This window comes from Mustela erminea, chromosome 3, assembly GCF_009829155.1.
Source record: "Mustela erminea isolate mMusErm1 chromosome 3, mMusErm1.Pri, whole genome shotgun sequence".
In the NCBI taxonomy this organism is placed as follows: Eukaryota; Metazoa; Chordata; class Mammalia; order Carnivora; family Mustelidae; genus Mustela; species Mustela erminea.
Window position 1 is genome coordinate 5555627 of NC_045616.1, and position 9422 is coordinate 5565048.

General features: G+C 41.0%; 1 long non-coding RNA gene across 1 annotated transcript; it reads left to right on the forward strand.

The window, feature by feature from the left end:
• Positions 1-3406: 3406 nt before the first annotated feature.
• LOC116585811 lies at positions 3407-8801 on the forward strand. Its single transcript, XR_004283778.1, has 4 exons — positions 3407-3433; positions 4810-4830; positions 7379-7399; positions 8780-8801. It is a non-coding gene; the product is annotated as an uncharacterized LOC116585811 (long non-coding RNA).
• Positions 8802-9422: the final 621 nt, after the last annotated feature.

Sequence of the window (9422 nt, forward strand, 5' to 3'; positions counted from 1 at the left end):
AAAATCCCTACCCACACACATGCCGGCTCCAGGAATCTTTTACACCTACTCCGGCCCCTTCCCATTTAAAAATCTTTCATAACCTGCTGCAGCCCTTTGTCCACGATATCAGTGGATGTATGTATTCTCAGCAGATTATGTATTAATTTTGTCAAGAGTCTAGGCACTTGCCCCAATGTTCTCCTTGCGATGAGCGGAGAATCTTGCTGCCTGCTTCAGCCTACTACTGACTTTGGAGGTTGCACTTTTCCAAACACCAATGATCCATTCCCAGTATCTTGCAGCTCAGATCACATGGGTATTTTTTTTTAAGATTTTATTTATTTATTTGACAGAGAGAAACACAGTAAGAGAGGGAACAGAAGCAGGGGGAATGGGAGAGGGAGAAACAGGCTGCCTGCAGGGCAGGGAGCCCGATGTGGGGCTTGATCCCAGAACCCTGGGACTGTGACCTGAGCTGAAGGCAGATGCTTAATGACTGAGCCACCCAGGTGCCCCTCCCATGGGTATTCTGCATGGATTCTGGGGAATGCCCTTGGAAGAGCTCAGTACCGTCAGCAGATGGATCTGCATGGAGTGACTGAATTAATGATCAAAGGAGACAGTGGATGATGGCATTACAGCCGTTTTTCATGACACTTTAGAAACTCTTAGACAACAACTATTTCCCAAATGGACAAAGTGCCTGCCTCCTTATCTCTCTTGTGTATCACATATTTTCCTGAACTTGGCTAACATATGAATAAGTCACAGGTTGAAAAAATTCTGTAGAGTCTACTTCTCTAGACATTTTTCCACACATACACTGTTGAATCATTTATTGTACCATTTGTTTTTTTTTTACAGAACAATTAACTGCAGTGGAATGTGAGTAGTCTTGGTTTATATTTTGGAGGGGATGTTAATTTGAAAAATATGCATTTGATCTAGGACAATCACATTACCAAATGGGTTCCACATTATCAGTTATCAGTTTTTAAAATGATCTCCTATTAAGTGTTGGCATATCAGTTGAAATAATGCTGTCCTTCTGAAGCATTGTAAATTGCAAGTAGTATAACTAAGTTTCTCTTTTAAATGGTCACGCTGTTGCATCTTTCTTAATTATTTTCCATATTATTAACTGCTCTTATGTTTTAAAAGACTTCATTTTCTTAGTTGAGACAGACAGAGAGAGAGAGATAGAGAGAGAGAGAGAGAGAGACAGAGGCTAGTTGTAGAAGCCCAGGGAAAATGACAAGTGGACCGCCCCCGAGCAAGGCGGTCCATGAGTTGATGCGACACCAATATCTGAGATCAGCCAATGAGCAAAAAGGAAGGGTCAACACTAACTGACAAAGCCACCCAGACACTGCTAGGTGACTTTATTTTAATACGCCCAAATATACAGGTAACCCTTGAGGAAATTTTTCTGTTACTTCTAAAATAGAATTCCATAACCGAACTTTGTCTTTAACCTCGGTTTCCTTCTCGTTCCCCAATTCTTTATTATGTAAGGATAATTATGTCTAACTTCTGTTTTATATGATAAGAGGCCAAGCTGATTCATCAACGTCCACATTTGCCTCTTTATTTACAGAGAGATTTCTTTACTTTGCAGGATCAGTGTGAGACACAGGGTGGGGGGTGGATGGACTGAGAGGAAATCACAAGAAGACTCTGTGCTGGCCACAGAACATAACATGGGGCTTGAGCTCCTTATCTTGAGATCATGACCTGAGCCAAAAGCAAGAGTCGCTCATTTATGTGGCTGTACCACCCATGTGTCCCGATATTTGGCCAAATTAAGCTTTAGGTGTTTCACTATAATTCCCGTGTTCACATATCCGATGACTAAGTTTCATGTCCCCTTTCCATATATTTTTGGATCATTTGTTTTCTATTGGTTTCTTCACTTGCCCTCGTTCCTTTGGAGAATACGGTCAGAGTACTTTGAACGCTATGCATTTGGCCTTGTTTGTCCGTATTTTCTGAACTATTTCATTGCTGTGATCAATTCCCAATTTCCTAAAATTTCCCTGTGGGAACCTGCTGAACCCTCACTAGATCAGAGGGCGATCCGAGTACTCTTTGGGACCCCCGAGTCTCACATCCCCCTCTTTATTGTTTTGCATGGAGCTGTGCATATGGGCCTGGACAGGGCTAGGTGTCCTTCTTCACTGAGAGCCAGGAGCGTGATCAGGGCAGGATTAAGTTTGGCCAGTCACCAGGACTTTTGGCGAAGAGAAACTTCTTTAGATGTATTTTTTTTTCCATTTTTTGTTTGGATCCTTCCTTTTCTGGATTAAGAGGGAAAGACAATGTGAGCTCCATTTCCATGCCTGGTCCAGCTTTTAATGGCCACCCAACAATGCCTTTTCACAGAATCGCTCATGTCCAAAGTCAACCCGCTGACGGATTCCATCCTGTTTAGGTCTTAACCTCATGTCTTTGGACGTACTCGTCACAGGAAAACAAAAGCACCTCGCAGAAACTTGGTCAGGAGCTGCTGAGAAATAGACTTGAAGGAGACTATGGGCTAGGCTGTATGAGATTCCAGAGGGAAAGTGCAAAGGGATGTGTTCTTATGAGACTTACTATATATTCAACCTTATGAAAGGATATAACTGGGTTTGGAATAAACGTAGACTATCGAGGAACCTACCGGAATTATCTCCAAAGGAAAGAGGGAGCATTCTCTTATGTGAGCACACAGAAGAAAAATATCTGACCTAAAGTTTTTTATCATAAAGCGAAGAAATTTTGGTCAAGTTCTTAAAAGGGAAGAGCAAAATCCTTGGTGTGACTATCAAAAGGCACATCAAATATTGTAACATGTCTCACATTCCTCAGAAGAAAAAAAAAAGGAATTAGTAAATTATGCAGTAATTGAAGTACAGGTGGTCATCTATACAAAACATAATTCCTACTGCAAAAAGGCAGTTGCTCTACCTTATGTATATTAGAGAAATTATATATAGCCAAGAAGAAAAGAATGAATGTATATGCCCTTGTGTATATATCTATAGATACACACACACACACACACACACACACACACACACACACACACGTGATAAGTAAGATAGGTGTATGATATATAAGCAGGAAATACAGATAATGTAGACATAGGTATGCTTTTATCCATAGATGAACGAATAGATATAGATACGGAATATCACCCGGGGCAGTTTTGGAAGGTCACATATAGAGCTCTGTGAATCAAGGTGCGGTTTACTAAAAGTCAGGTCGAAATCTCTATGTCGTTGAAAATTTTGCCTATGTTTTAATAGCTGCAAATCACTTGGCTCTCTCAGACAAAGTTAATAGTTTCTAGTCCTATATATAAAGAGATACACGGCCTTCACAGAGCAAGGAATGGTCAGAAGTCTTAGTTCCATTCTATAACTTATTTCTGTCTTTCTTTTTAAAGGCAAACCTCAGGAAGAAAATGGTAAGTCACCCATTACTTCTGTGTTAAAAGGATTTTTCACAAATTAAAGCTCGGGCTTTTTTTGAAGGAATGATTTAAGACAAAACAGTCTCTCCAGATATAAGGAACAAAATAGCAATTTGGGCTTGGGAATTGTGCATTCACTTTCCTGTATTATGAATTAGGTTGTCCAAGGTTTGCTGAGTTCAGTTGGATCATTACTTGTATAATCCCTCAAATTTCTCACTCATAACTTGAATTCTATGGAGAGGAGAGCCCTGTAAACCGTGGGCAGTGCAGTAAATGAAGATCTGCAGTAAATGCCCCAGAAAATCTGAGAAGGCTCGTGGTGCTCCATTTCCACGGGGAGCACAGCCTGGTCCAACACCAGTTCTCTACCAATGTCACCTTATTTCACCTTTTGCCGTCAGTTTGCAGGTAGACATCCCTTCCTAACGCACTTCTTTGGAAATTGAGAGAAGGAACCTTGGATAGGATGTCTTTGGAGAATATTGCTGTCTTCCCCACTCTGGAAAATCCCTACCCACACACATGCCAGCTCCAGGGATCTTTTGCACCTACTCCGGCCCCTTCCCATTTAAAAATCTTTCATAACCTGCTGCATCCCTTTGTCCACGATATCAGTGGATGTGTGTACTCTCAACAGATTATGTATTAATTTTGTCGAGCGTCTAGGCAACAATTTGTCTTCGAATGCCCCAATGTTCTCCTTGCGATGAGCGGAGAATCTTGCTGCCTGCTTCAGCCTACTACTGACTTTGGAGGTTGCACTTTTCCAAACACCAATGATCCATTCCCAGTATCTTGCAGCTCAGATCCCATGGGTATTCTTTTTTTTTTTCAGACATTATTTATTTTTTGACAGATAGAGACACAGTAAGAGAGGGAACAGAAGCAGGGGGAATGGGAGAGGGGGAAACAGGCTTCCTGCAGGGCAGGGAGCCCGATGTGGGGCTTGATCCCAGAACCCTGGGACTGTGACCTGAGCTGAAGGCAGATGCTTAATGACTGAGCCACCCAGGTGCCCCTCCCATGGGTATTCTGCATGGATTCTGGGGAATGCCCTTGGAAGAGCTCAGTACAGTCAGCAGATGGATCTGCATGGACCTACTGAATTAATGATCAAAGGAGACAGTGGATGATGGCATTACAGCTGTTTTTCATGACACTTTAGAAACTCTTAGACAACAACTATTTCCCAAATGGACAAAGTGCCTGCCTCCTTATCTCTCTTGTGTATCACGTATTTTCATGAACTTGGCTAACATATGAATAAGTCACAGGTTGAAAAAATTCTGTAGAGTCTACTTCTCTAGACATTTTTCCACACATACACTGTTGAATCATTTATTGTATCATTTGTTTTTTTTTTACAGAACAATTAACTGCAGTGGAATGTGAGTAGTCTTGGTTTATATTTTGGAGGGGATGTAAATTTGAAAAATATGCATTTGATCTAGGACAATCACATTACCAAATGGGTTCCACATTATCAGTTATCAGTTTTTAAAATGATCTCCTATTAAGTGTTGGCATATCAGTTGAAATAATGCTGTCCTTCTGAAGCATTGTAAATTGCAAGTAGTATAACTAAGTTTCTCTTTTAAATGGTCACGCTGTTGCATCTTTCTTAATTATTTTCCATATTATTAACTGCTCTTATGTTTTAAAAGACTTCATTTTCTTAGTTGAGACAGACAGAGAGAGAGAGATAGGGAGAGAGAGAGAGAGAGAGAGAGGCTGGTTGTAGAAGCCCAGGGAAAATGACAAGTGGACCGCCCCCGAGCAAGGCGGTCCATGAGTTGATGCGACACCAATATCTGAGATCAGCCAATGAGCAAAAAGGAAGGGTCAACACTAACTGACAAAGCCACCCAGACACTGCTAGGTGACTTTATTTTAATACGCCCAAATATACAGGTAACCCTTGAGGAAATTTTTCTGTTACTTCTAAAATAGAATTCCATAACCGAACTTTGTCTTAACCTCAGTTTCCTTCTCGTTCCCCAATTCTTTATTATGTAAGGATAATTATGTCTAACTTCTGTTTTATATGATAAGAGGCCAAGCCGATTCATCAACGTCCACATTTGCCTCTTTATTTACAGAGAGATTTCTTTACTTTGCAGGATCAGTGTGAGACACAGGGTGGGGGGTGGATGGACTGAGAGGAAATCACAAGAAGACTCTGTGCTGGCCACAGAGCATAACATGGGGCTTGAGCTCCTTATCTTGAGATCATGACCTGAGCCAAAAGCAAGAGTCGCTCATTTATGTGGCTGTACCACCCATGTGTCCCGATATTTGGCCAAATTAAGCTTTAGGTGTTTCACTATAATTCCCGTGTTCACATATCCGATGACTAAGTTTCATGTCCCCTTTCCATATATTTTTGGATCATTTGTTTTCTATTGGTTTCTTCACTTGCCCTCGTTCCTTTGGAGAATACGGTCAGAGTACTTTGAACGCTATGCATTTGGCCTTGTTTGTCCGTATTTTCTGAACTATTTCATTGCTGTGATCAATTCCCAATTTCCTAAAATTTCCCTGTGGGAACCTGCTGAACCCTCACTAGATCAGAGGGCGATCCGAGTACTCTTTGGGACCCCCGAGTCTCACATCCCCCTCTTTATTGTTTTGCATGGTGCTGTGCATATGGGCCTGGACAGGGCTAGGTGTCCTTCTTCACTGAGAGCCAGGAGCGTGATCAGGGCAGGATTAAGTTTGGCCAGTCACCAGGACTTTTGGCGAAGAGAAACTTCTTTAGATGTATTTTTTTTTTTCCATTTTTTGTTTGGAACCTTCCTTTTCTGGATTAAGAGGGAAAGACAATGTGAGCTCCATTTCCATGCCTGGTCCAGCTTTTAATGGCCACCCAACAATGCCTTTTCACAGAATCGCTCATGTCCAAAGTCAACCCACTGACGGATTCCATCCTGTTTAGGTCTTAACCTCATGTCTTTGGACGTACTCGTCACAGGAAAACAAAAGCACCTCGCAGAAACTTGGTCAGGAGCTGCTGAGAAATAGACTTGAAGGAGACTATGGGCTAGGCTGTATGAGATTCCAGAGGGAAAGTGCAAAGGGATGTGTTCTTATGAGACTTACTATATATTCAACCTTATGAAAGGATATAACTGGGTTTGGAATAAACGTAGACTATCGAGGAACCTACCGGAATTATCTCCAAAGGAAAGAGGGAGCATTCTCTTATGTGAGCACACAGAAGAAAAATATCTGACCTAAAGTTTTTTATCATAAAGCGAAGAAATTTTGGTCAAGTTCTTAAAAGGGAAGAGCAAAATCCTTGGTGTGACTATCAAAAGGCACATCAAATATTGTAACATGTCTCACATTCCTCAGAAGAAAAAAAAAAGGAATTAGTAAATTATGCAGTAATTGAAGTACAGGTGGTCATCTATACAAAACATAATTCCTACTGCAAAAAGGCAGTTGCTCTACCTTATGTATATTAGAGAAATTATATATAGCCAAGAAGAAAAGAATGAATGTATATGCCCTTGTGTATATATCTATAGATACACACACACACACACACACACACACACACACACACACACACACGTGATAAGTAAGATAGGTGTATGATATATAAGCAGGAAATACAGATAATGTAGACATAGGTATGCTTTTATCCATAGATGAACGAATAGATATAGATACGGAATATCACCCGGGGCAGTTTTGGAAGGTCACATATAGAGCTCTGTGAATCAAGGTGCGGTTTACTAAAAGTCAGGTCGAAATCTCTATGTCGTTGAAAATTTTGCCTATGTTTTAATAGCTGCAAATCACTTGGCTCTCTCAGACAAAGTTAATAGTTTCTAGTCCTATATATAAAGAGATACACGGCCTTCACAGAGCAAGGAATGGTCAGAAGTCTTAGTTCCATTCTATAACTTATTTCTGTCTTTCTTTTTAAAGGCAAACCTCAGGAAGAAAATGGTAAGTCACCCATTACTTCTGTGTTAAAAGGATTTTTCACAAATTAAAGCTCGGGCTTTTTTTGAAGGAATGATTTAAGACAAAACAGTCTCTCCAGATATAAGGAACAAAATAGCAATTTGGGCTTGGGAATTGTGCATTCACTTTCCTGTATTATGAATTAGGTTGTCCAAGGTTTGCTGAGTTCAGTTGGATCATTACTTGTATAATCCCTCAAATTTCTCACTCATAACTTGAATTCTATGGAGAGGAGAGCCCTGTAAACCGTGGGCAGTGCAGTAAATGAAGATCTGCAGTAAATGCCCCAGAAAATCTGAGAAGGCTCGTGGTGCTCCATTTCCACGGGGAGCACAGCCTGGTCCAACACCAGTTCTCTACCAATGTCACCTTATTTCACCTTTTGCCGTCAGTTTGCAGGTAGACATCCCTTCCTAACGCACTTCTTTGGAAATTGAGAGAAGGAACCTTGGATAGGATGTCTTTGGAGAATATTGCTGTCTTCCCCACTCTGGAAAATCCCTACCCACACACATGCCAGCTCCAGGGATCTTTTGCACCTACTCCGGCCCCTTCCCATTTAAAAATCTTTCATAACCTGCTGCATCCCTTTGTCCACGATATCAGTGGATGTGTGTACTCTCAACAGATTATGTATTAATTTTGTCGAGCGTCTAGGCAACAATTTGTCTTCGAATGCCCCAATGTTCTCCTTGCGATGAGCGGAGAATCTTGCTGCCTGCTTCAGCCTACTACTGACTTTGGAGGTTGCACTTTTCCAAACACCAATGATCCATTCCCAGTATCTTGCAGCTCAGATCCCATGGGTATTCTTTTTTTTTTTTCAGACATTATTTATTTTTTGACAGAGAGAGACACAGTAAATGAGGGAACAGAAGCAGGGGGAATGGGAGAGGGAGAAACAGGCTTCCTGCAGGGCAGGGAGCCCGATGTGGGGCTTGATCCCAGGACCCTGGGACTGTGACCTGAGCTGAAGGCAGATGCTTAATGACTGAGCCACCCAGGTGCCCCTCCCATGGGTATTCTGCATGGATTCTGGGGAATGCCCTTGGAAGAGCTCAGTACAGTCAGCAGATTGATCTGCATGGACTGACTGAATTAATGATCAAAGGAGACAGTGGATGACGGCATTACAGCCGTTTTTCATGACACTTTAGAAACTCTTAGACAACAACTATTTCCCAAATGGACAAAGTGCCTGCCTCCTTATCTCTCTTGTGTATCACGTATTTTCATGAACTTGGCTAACATATGAATAAGTCACAGGTTGAAAAAATTCTGTAGAGTCTACTTCTCTAGACATTTTTCCACACATACACTGTTGAATCATTTATTGTATCATTTGTTTTTTTTTTTTTACAGAACAATTAACTGCAGTGGAATGTGAGTAGTCTTGGTTTATATTTTGGAGGGGATGTAAATTTGAAAAATATGCATTTGATCTAGGACAATCACATTACCAAATGGGTTCCACATTATCAGTTATCAGTTTTTAAAATGATCTCCTATTAAGTGTTGGCATATCAGTTGAAATAATGCTGTCCTTCTGAAGCATTGTAAATTGCAAGTAGTATAACTAAGTTTCTCTTTTAAATGGTCACGCTGTTGCATCTTTCTTAATTATTTTCCATATTATTAACTGCTCTTATGTTTTAAAAGACTTCATTTTCTTAGTTGAGACAGAGAGAGAGAGAGAGAGAGAGAGAGAGAGACAGAGGCTGGTTGTAGAAGCCCAGGGAAAATGACAAGTGGACTGCCCCCGAGCAAGGCGGTCCATGAGTTGATGTGACACCAATATCTGAGATCAGCCAATGAGCAAAAAGGAAGGGTCAACACTAACTGACAAAGCCACCCAGACACTGCTAGGTGACTTTATTTTAATACCCCCAAATATACAGGTAACCCTTGAGGAAATTTTTCTGTTACTTCTAAAATAGAATTCCATAACCGAACTTTGTCTTTAACCTCGATCTCCTTCTAGTTCCCCAATTCTTTATTATGTAAG